At 38.6% G+C, this 11,515-nt stretch overlaps 1 pseudogene; it reads right to left on the reverse strand.

Moving 5' to 3' along the window:
- Positions 1-611: 611 nt before the first annotated feature.
- Positions 612-11,443, reverse strand: LOC5513263 (annotated as a pseudogene).
- Positions 11,444-11,515: the final 72 nt, after the last annotated feature.

Here is an 11,515-nt window from a genome sequence, read left to right on the forward strand (position 1 = left end):
AAAAACAACAACAACAAGAGTCGGCCATTAATAGGAGAGATCTGCTGATTTACTTCAAGGATGCAATTTGATCACGTGACTATCAATGTCACATAACATGCTTCAGTGACACTCGTGTGGCGCATGCGCAGGGAGTGTAAAAGCCTGTACGGTGGTACGCAATAGCCTGCCTAGACTCTGCCGCATTAGAAAAATGCATACCAAGAGGTCACGTGGCGAAAGATAACTATAGACATAAGACGATAAATCAATAGACCTTCTTGAGCCCTTGGGTGAAATCATCGCATAATGGTATCTCTACCCATTCGTTGTGAGTCGGGAATGTTGATCGTTAACAGAATTGTATTCTTGCTAGAAAACAAAATCCATAATATTTGTTGAAAAAGGAAATGCAAAGGTAATGGAGAAGTTGCCAGTAATATACGTTTGTGATACACGCACTATAATCAGGCTGATAAAGACAGGGGCTAGAAAATTTAGAATTACTCATCATTTTATATGCTTAGGATGCATTTCTCGATAACTAACCACTACAAATTAGTAGAAGCGAAAAAATTATAATCCACCGAGGTTCAGCTATAATCCTTGTCACTAAGTAAGTCATTGCAAAATAAAAGAGAATTATTGTTTATTGGTATCGTTGATTTAGAAATTTCGCTATATTAACATATGACATAAATATCATTTTTGAAATGCAACCGTTTATAGGCATTTTCAAAATTACAAATTTTGTTGTTTAAATTTTACCATTTTATTTAGTGTTCTGTCAGCTTCAAAGGGAATGCTTGCGCGTTATTTTCAATTGCTAAACGCTTGTTTGAGAGCTTATTCGATATTAAAGGGCAGAATTCCTGATTGCTCGCATCCCACTTCTTCAGATATTTTCATACTGAAACTAAAATGGCGGTATTTCATGTCCCTGGGAACCAGTCCTCTTTATACAAAGGTATCCTATGCTCGCCAAGCAATATTCATATCCTCTCCACAGGTATCCCAGCTATACATTCCTTAGAGCTTGGAACAAGTGTATCTCCCTAGCTCGACCATTCGTCACCATGGCAACCCGCCACAGGGTTACCATATTGGGTTCCATGACAGGGGTGCGGCTCATAGATGTCGTTCGCCTTTATATTGGTCGATGATGTGGCTGGGGAAACCATCGCTCGATTTGGGATTCGCTTTGGACTCGATCGGGCTAGGATTACATGCTATTATTGGAAACAATAATGCGACTTTTTTAATTTGATATGGGTATTTTTTATGTCATCATTAACACCATCATCGTCAATAATGTTCCATCTATTGCCATCATTATCACCGTCATCATGTTACATCTATCGTCATCATTAACACCATCACCGTCATCATGTTACATCTATTGTCATAATTCACACCATCACTGTCATCGTATTACATCTATTGCCATCATTCACACCATCACCGTCATCATGTTACATCTATTGTCATCGTTATCACCGTCATCATGTTACGTCTATTGTCATCATTCACACCATCACCGTCATCATGTTACATCTATTGTCATCGTTATCACCGTCATCATGTTACGTCTATTGTCATCATTCACACCATCACCGTCATCATGTTACATCTATTGTCATCGTTATCACCGTCATCATGTTACGTCTATTGTCATCATTCACACCATCACCGTAATCATGTTACATCTATTGCCATCATTCACACCATCACCGTCATCATGTTACATCTATTGTCATCATTAACACCATCACCGTCATCATGTTACATCTATTGTCATCATTAACTCCATCACCGTCATCATGTTACATCTATTGTCATCATTAACTCCATCACCGTCATCATGTTACATCTATTGTCATCATTCACACCATCACCGTCATCATGTTACGTCTATTGTCATCATTCACACCATCACCGTCATCATGTTACATCTATTGTCATAATTCACACCATCACCGTCATCATGTTACATCTATTGTCATCGTTAACACAATCACCGTCATCATGTTACATCTATTGTCATCATTAACCCCATCACCGTCATCATGTTAAATCTATTGTCATCGTTAACACCATCACCGTCATCATGTTACATCTATTGTCATCATAATCACCGTCACAGTCATCATGTTACATCTATTGTCATCATTAACACTATCACCGTCATCATGTTACATCTATTGTCATCATTAACTCCATCACCGTAATCATGTTAAATCTATTGTCATAATTCACACCATCACCGTCATCATGTTACATCTATTGTCATCGTTAACACCATCACCGTCATCATGTTACATCTATTGTCATCATCAACACCATCACTGTCATCATGTTACATTTATTGTCATCATAATCACTGTCATCATGTTACATCTATTGTCATCATTCACACCATCACCGTCATCATGTTACATCTATTGTCAGCATAACCACAATCACTGACATCATGTTACATCTATTGCCATCATTCACACCATCACCGTCATCATGTTACATCTATTGTCATCATTAACTCCATCACCGTCATCATGTTACATCTATTGTCATCATTAACACCATTACCGTCATCATGTTACATCTATTGTCATCATTAACTCCATCACCGTCATCATGTTACATCTATTGTCATCATTAACTCCATCACCGTCATCATGTTACATCTATTGTCATCATCAACACCATCACTGTCATCATGTTACATTTATTGTCATCATAATCACTGTCATCATGTTACATTTATTGTCATCATAATCACTGTCATCATGTTACATCTATTGTCATCATTCACACCATCACCGTCATCATGTTACATCTATTGTCATCATTAACACCATCACCGTCATCATGTTACATCTATTGTCATCATTAACTCCATCACCGTAATCATGTTACATCTATTGTCATCATTAACACCATCACAGTCATCATGTTACATCTATTGTCATCATAATCACTGTCATCATGTTACATCTATTGTCATCATTAACTCCATCACCGTAATCATGTTACATCTATTGTCATCATTAACACCATCACCGTCATCATGTTAAATCTATTGTCATCATTAACACCATTACCGTCATCATGTTACATCTATTGTCATCATAATCACTGTCATCATGTTACATCTATAATCATCATTCACACCATCACCGTCATCATGTTACATCTATTGTCATCATTCACACCATCACCGTCATCATGTTAAATCTATTGTCATCATTAACACCATTACCGTCATCATGTTACATCTATTGTCATCATTACCACAATCACCGTCATCATGTTACATCTATTGTCATCATCAACACCATCACTGTCATCATGTTACATCTATTGTCATCATAACCACAATCACTGACATCATGTTACATCTATTGTCATCATTAACACCATAACCGTCATCACGTTACGTCTATTATCATCATTCACACCATCACCGTCATCATGTTACATCTATTGTCATCGTTAACACCATCACCGTCATCATGTTACATCTATTGCCATCATTCACACCATCACCGTCATCATGTTACATCTATTGCCATCATTCACACCATCACCGTCATCATGTTACATCTATTGTCATCGTTCACACCATCACCGTAATCATGTTACATCTATTGTCATCATTAACTCCATCACCGTAATCATGTTAAATCTATTGTCATAATTCACACCATCACCGTCATCATGTTACATCTATTGTCATCGTTAACACCATCACCGTCATCATGTTACATCTATTGTCATCATCAACACCATCACTGTCATCATGTTACATTTATTGTCATCATAATCACTGTCATCATGTTACATCTATTGTCATCATTCACACCATCACCGTCATCATGTTACATCTATTGTCAGCATAACCACAATCACTGACATCATGTTACATCTATTGCCATCATTCACACCATCACCGTCATCATGTTACATCTATTGTCATCATTAACTCCATCACCGTCATCATGTTACATCTATTGTCATCATTAACACCATCACCGTCATCATGTTACATCTATTGTCATCATTAACTCCATCACCGTCATCATGTTACATCTATTGTCATCATTAACTCCATCACCGTCATCATGTTACATCTATTGTCATCATCAACACCATCACTGTCATCATGTTACATTTATTGTCATCATAATCACTGTCATCATGTTACATTTATTGTCATCATAATCACTGTCATCATGTTACATCTATTGTCATCATTCACACCATCACCGTCATCATGTTACATCTATTGTCATCATTAACACCATCACCGTCATCATGTTACATCTATTGTCATCATTAACTCCATCATCGTAATCATGTTACATCTATTGTCATCATTAACACCATCACAGTCATCATGTTACATCTATTGTCATCATAATCACTGTCATCATGTTACATCTATTGTCATCATTAACTCCATCACCGTAATCATGTTACATCTATTGTCATCATTAACACCATCACCGTCATCATGTTAAATCTATTGTCATCATTAACACCATTACCGTCATCATGTTACATCTATTGTCATCATAATCACTGTCATCATGTTACATCTATAATCATCATTCACACCATCACCGTCATCATGTTACATCTATTGTCATCATTCACACCATCACCGTCATCATGTTAAATCTATTGTCATCATTAACACCATTACCGTCATCATGTTACATCTATTGTCATCATTACCACAATCACCGTCATCATGTTACATCTATTGCCATCATCAACACCATCACTGTCATCATGTTACATCTATTGTCATCATAACCACAATCACTGACATCATGTTACATCTATTGTCATCATTAACACCATAACCGTCATCACGTTACGTCTATTATCATCATTCACACCATCACCGTCATCATGTTACATCTATTGTCATCGTTAACACCATCACCGTCATCATGTTACATCTATTGCCATCATTCACACCATCACCGTCATCATGTTACATCTATTGCCATCATTCACACCATCACCGTCATCATGTTACATCTATTGTCATCGTTCACACCATCACCGTAATCATGTTACATCTATTGTCATCATCAACACCATCACTGTCATCATGTTACATCTATTGTCATCATAATCACCGTCATCATGTTACATCTATTGTCATCATAATCACCGTCATCATGTTACATCTATTGTCATCGTTATCACCGTCATCATGTTACGTCTATTGTCATCATTCACACCATCACCGTCATCATGTTACATCTATTGTCATCGTTAACACCATCACCGTCATCATGTTACATCTATTGTCATCGTTAACACAATCACCGTCATCATGTTACATCTATTGCCATCATTCACACCATCACCGTCATCATGTTACATCTATTGTCATCGTTCACACCATCACCGTAATCATGTTACATCTATTGTCATCATCAACACCATCACTGTCATCATGTTACATCTATTGTCATCATAATCACCGTCATCATGTTACATCTATTGTCATCATAATCACCGTCATCATGTTACATCTATTGTCATCGTTATCACCGTCATCATGTTACGTCTATTGTCATCATTCACACCATCACCGTCATCATGTTACATCTATTGTCATCGTTAACACCATCACCGTCATCATGTTACATCTATTGCCATCATTCACACCATCACCGTCATCATGTTACATCTATTGTCATCGTTCACACCATCACCGTAATCATGTTACATCTATTGTCATCATCAACACTATCACTGTCATCATGTTACATCTATTGTCATCATAATCACCGTCATCATGTTACATCTATTGTCATCATAATCACCGTCATCATGTTACATCTATTGTCATCATAACCACCATCACCGTCATCATGTTACATCTATTGTTAGCATTCACACCATCACCGTCATCATGTTACATCTATTGTCATCATTCACATCATCACCGTCATCATGTTACATCTATTGTCATCAAAACCACCATCACTGCCATCATGTTACATCTATTGTTATCATAACCACAATCACTGTCATCATGTTACATCTATTGTTATCATAACCACAATCACCGTCATCATGTTACATCTATTGCCATCATTAACACCATCACCGTCATCATGTTACATCTATTGTCATCATCAACACCATCACTGTCATCATGTTACATCTATTGTCATCATAATCACTGTCATCATGTTACATCTATTGTCATCATAATCACCGTCATCATGTTACATCTATTGTCATCATAACCACAATCACCGTCATCATGTTACATCTATTGTTAGCATTCACACCATCACCGTCATCATGTTACATCTATTGTCATCATTCACATCATCACCGTCATCATGTTACATCTATTGTCATCAAAACCACCATCACTGCCATCATGTTACATCTATTGTTATCATAACCACAATCACTGTCATCATGTTCCATCTATTGTCATCATAACCACAATCACTGTCAATCATGTTACATCTATTGTCATCATTAACACCATCACCGTCATCATGTTACATCTATTGTCATCATCATGTCGACTTTCTTCCACTACCCATGTATGTCCACCTTCTTCCACTATCCATGTATGTCAACCTTCTTCCACTATCCATGTATGTCAACCTTCTTCCACTATCAATGTATGTCAACCTTTTTCGACTATCCACGTAAGTCAACCTTCTTCCACTATCCATGTATGTCGACCTTCTTTCACTATCCATGTATGTCAACCTTCTTACAGTATCCATGTATGTCAACCTTCTTCCACTATCCACGTATGTCAACCTTCTTCCACTATCCATGTATGTCAACCTTCTTCCACTATCCATGTATGTCAACCTTCTTCCACTATCCATGTATGTCAACCTTCTCCCACTATCCACGTATGTCAACCTTCTTCCACTATCCACGTATGTCAACCTTCTTCCACTATCCATGTATGTCAACCTTCTTCCACTATCCATGTATGTCAACCTTCTTCCACTATCCATGTATGTCAACCTTCTTCGACTATCAACGTATGTCAATCTTCTTCCACTATCCATGTATGTCAACCTTCTTCCACTATCCATGTAGGTCAACCCTCTTCCACTATCCATGTATGTCAACCTTCTTCCACTATCCATGTAGGTCAACCTTTTTCCACTATCAATGTATGTCAACCTTCTTCCACTATCCATGTTTGTCAACCTTCTTCCACTATCCATGTGTGTCAACCTTCTTCCACTATCCATGTATGTCAACCTTCTTCCACTATCCATGTATGTCAACCTTCTTCTACTATCAATGTATATCAACCTTCTTCCACTATCCATGTATGTCAACCTTCTTCCACTATCCATGTATGTCAACCTTCTTCCACTATCCATGTATGTCAACCTTCTTCCACTATCCATGTATGTCAACCTTCTTCCACTATCCATGTAGGTCAACCCTCTTCCACTATCCATGTATGTCAACCTTCTTCCACTATCCATGTAGGTCAACCTTTTTCCACTATCAATGTATGTCAACCTTCTTCCACTATCCATGTTTGTCAACCTTCTTCCACTATCCATGTGTGTCAACCTTCTTCCACTATCCATGTATGTCAACCTTCTTCCACTATCCATGTATGTCAACCTTCTTCTACTATCAATGTATATCAACCTTCTTCCACTATCCATTTATGTCAACCTTCTTTCACTATCCATGTATGTCAACCTTCTTCGACTATCCACGTATGTCAACCTTCTTCCACTATCCATGTATGTCAACCTTCTTCCACTATCCATGTATGTCAACCTTCTTCCACTATCCATGTATGTCAACCTTCTTCTACTATCCATGTATGTCAACCTTCTTCCACTATCCATGTATGTCAACCTTCTCCCACTATCCATGTATGTCAACCTTCTTCTACTATCAATGTATGTCAACCTTCTTCCACTATCCATGTATGTTAACCTTCTTCCACTATCCATGTATGTCAACCTTCTTCCACTATCCATGTATGTCAACCTTCTTCCACTATCCATGTATGTCTACTCACCTGCGCCGTAGGGCTCCCTGGCACGTAGTTCATCTCCACCTCCTCTCGCCGGTGGAGGGGACACACCGCCTGGGTCAGTCTCGTGTGCGGTAATACTCGATTCGTTGCCAAGGCTTGATGTAGATACGTGTGAATTCATTTCAACTCGCTTTATCAGTTTGTTCTTGAACCGGTTGATTGACGCGATTGACTGCGTTAGTTTCTTGGACATCGCGAGTGCGCCGTATTCTTTGGGTTTCTTCGCGTCAGACTTGCGCGCTGTCTTCTTGGTGTTAGCACTGAGCTGAAAATAAAAAAGGTAGAAGTACTGCATTTAGAAATTTTATTTGCTGAAACATGTGGGAATTGCAGTGGCTGTGGTCTCTGAAGTAGCCTGAAGTTTAAAGCGATTCCAGGGGCTAAATGGTTATATCTTGCAATAATTTCTGATCCAAAGCAAATTTATTATCACGTTATTTGACACGTTTTAGAGAAAAAATTGAATAGCATAACTTTCAAATTCTAACCCAAAAAATACATATACCTTTCAAGGACTCGAAGCTTCTGTATAGGAATTCAAGTGTAAACTACATATACTTGACTACCAACGAGTGAACAGCCTCAGTAACGGACACATCTCCAAGTCACCCTTTCAAATTATTTAGTTTGGAGGCTTCCTGTTTGTTTCTATCAGTTCACTTATCCGTATTATTTGTCGCGCCTCTGTTCTTTCGCGTTCTCGTTTGTTTGTGTCCTTCCTGTGGAGACACGGATAAGTGAACTTATAGAAACAAACAGGAAGAATGGCTCTGCTAGCAGGGTAACGAGGTTGTCCGTAATACGAAGTAACACTGTACTCGATAAAGTCGGTAATATTATAGGGGTATCATGACTGTACTTTGTTTTGTATGCACGCTGGACAACAGCTAAACAGCTCATGTACTGACGTATTAGTTGTCATAGCTACGTGACGTATGTAATAAGTCAGTTTTTGTTGTGCCGCTATTTTGATCTGTAATGAACTCAGCCTAAGCCTCCTTTATGGTCTCTGATAGTAGACAAACACTACATACTTGATAAAGGCGCTAATAGTATAGAGGCATCATGACTGTACTTGATAATAAAGGCGGTAATATTAAAGAGGTATAATGACTGTACTTGATAAGTCGATAATACTATAGAGGTATCATGACTGTACTTGAGAAAGTCGATGTGACGTACCTTTTCCTCTATGATGGGCACCGGGAGGGCCAGTAGAAGCACTCCGATCAACGCGCACATGCTGCCAATGATCTTACCCACAAATGTCACTGGTGTGATATCACCATACCTAGGAGATGTCACAAGAGCATAGTAGGGGGTGGGGGTAGGGTAGGATTGTCACTGGTGTGATATCACCATACCTAGGAGATGTCACAAGACCATAGTAGGGGTTGGGGGTAGGGTAGGAATGTCACTGGTGTGATATCACCATACCTATGAAATTTCACAAGAGCATAATAAGAGGTAGGGGGAATAGAATAGTAGAATAGAATAGTAGGGGGTGGGGAAATAGAATAGTGGAATAGAATAGTAGGGGGTGGGGGAATAGAATAATAGAATAGAATAGTAGGGGGTGGGGGAATAGAATAGGAGAATAGAATAGTAGGGAGTGGGGGAATGGAATAGGTGAATAGAATAGTAGGGGGTGGGGGAATAGAATAGGAGAATAGAATAGTAGGGTGTGGGGGAATAGAATAGGGGGAATAATGTAGTAGGTAGGAATGTCATCGGTGTTATATTATCAACTTTATAAGATATCACAAGAGCATAGACCTAGCTATGTCTGTGAACCAGCCCCGCTATATGCTTACCCTAATGTCGTCATGGTTACCAGCGTATACCAGAAGGCGGCCGGTATGCTAGAGAACTGTGACGAGTTATCGGACAGTTTATGCTCCGCAAAATAGATCATGGTTGAGAACATAATCATTAGAGCTAGAAACGAAAAAAGTATCCCTCCCAGTTCGCCGGCTGCATCTTTGATGGACTTTAGAAGATTCATAAACCTGTCCGAATGCCGGGCTAACTTGGTGACGCGAAAGATCCGGAAAATCCTCAATGCAGTGATCACAAATTCGAGAGACACATTATTTGATTTGAAGATTTTGTCAAAGATTCCGATATAGTAGGGAAGAATGCCGATAAAGTCAACAATGTTTGTACCATTTTTGAGAAAATCTTTTCTACTCGGGCAAGAGTACAATCGAGCCCCGAATTCGAATGTGAAAACCGCTACACAGAACGAGTCGATGATAAAGAAGGTATTTTCATAGTATTCCCCGCACGATTTGCTGATAGCGCACTCCAAGGTCTCCACATTTATCATGATGATGTTAACTACTATCACGAGAACAAAGAAATAACTAAAAAGTGAGGCGGCAAAGCTGCTATTTGCATCAGTCAAAAATTCGTACAGTTTTTCCTTTCTGCCAAATAGCGCATGATCTACCCCTTCTTCATCCTTTTCCTCTGCCATTCTATGCTCGAAGTCAATGTTCTCGCAACAGCAAGAGGATACGAATTCTTTAGGGATACCAAAGAATGCGAGTTCATCTGAAATTGCATCTACGCAATCCGGAGACGTCGCTGAAATGTGGAAATCCCCGGTTCGATAAAAATCCAGGATATACTTGAACATGATTGGGTCACGATCAAAGAAATACTCTTTTCTTTCCTTGTCAAAGAAGTATTTCTTCCTTTCTCCACCCAAAAGAGTATCTGGATATTTCTTCAAGTTATCCTTAAGGATTTCAAACCGGTACCCTCCAACGTTTAGCTGAATTCTTTTGGTTTTCACTGATAATGCCTTAGATAAGTTTGTCCGCGTGATAGTTTCTCCCACGCGTGCCATTGCCCTTTTCGCAGAGTTCTTTGACCCGGGCGCAATCTTTTTGTCATTGTGGGAGATAGGAAGATGGTTCATATCGTCAACTTTCTAGCACTCCGCGCTAGGTGCGTTCCCATTGTGAGCCGTGCCAAATGTGACCAACTGAGCACCGTGGCGGGTAAATAAAGTAGAAGTTTTTTTTTTTTTTAATAATGCTTATCTTTAAACAAAACACGACGCTTTTCCGTACGTGCGGATATTCTTTTAAGCGCAATTTCGTTAGAATTTCCACCTAAACGCCAAAAATCCGCCGACAGCCTTTGTAACTTGTACAACGAATTGAGTGGAATTATTACTAGAAGCTTGTACAAAAATTAGTGGAATATTTTAAAAAAGGAAAAACACTTGAACAAAAGCAGACCAAGTTCTCATTGCATTTTAACGCCTTCCAAACCGCGATTCGTGTTCAAGTATGTATAATTGATTCAAAGATAACAATTTTCATAATAGCTCTTTGCTATAATAATAACATATTAAAAATAATATTTGTATGGCCAAAAATGGACAACTTTATTATTTTTAAAGATGCATTTGTGGGATGTATAATCAATTAAAAACGAGGAAAGAAC

This window comes from Nematostella vectensis, chromosome 3, assembly GCF_932526225.1.
Source record: "Nematostella vectensis chromosome 3, jaNemVect1.1, whole genome shotgun sequence".
Lineage (NCBI taxonomy): Eukaryota > Metazoa > Cnidaria > Anthozoa > Actiniaria > Edwardsiidae > Nematostella > Nematostella vectensis.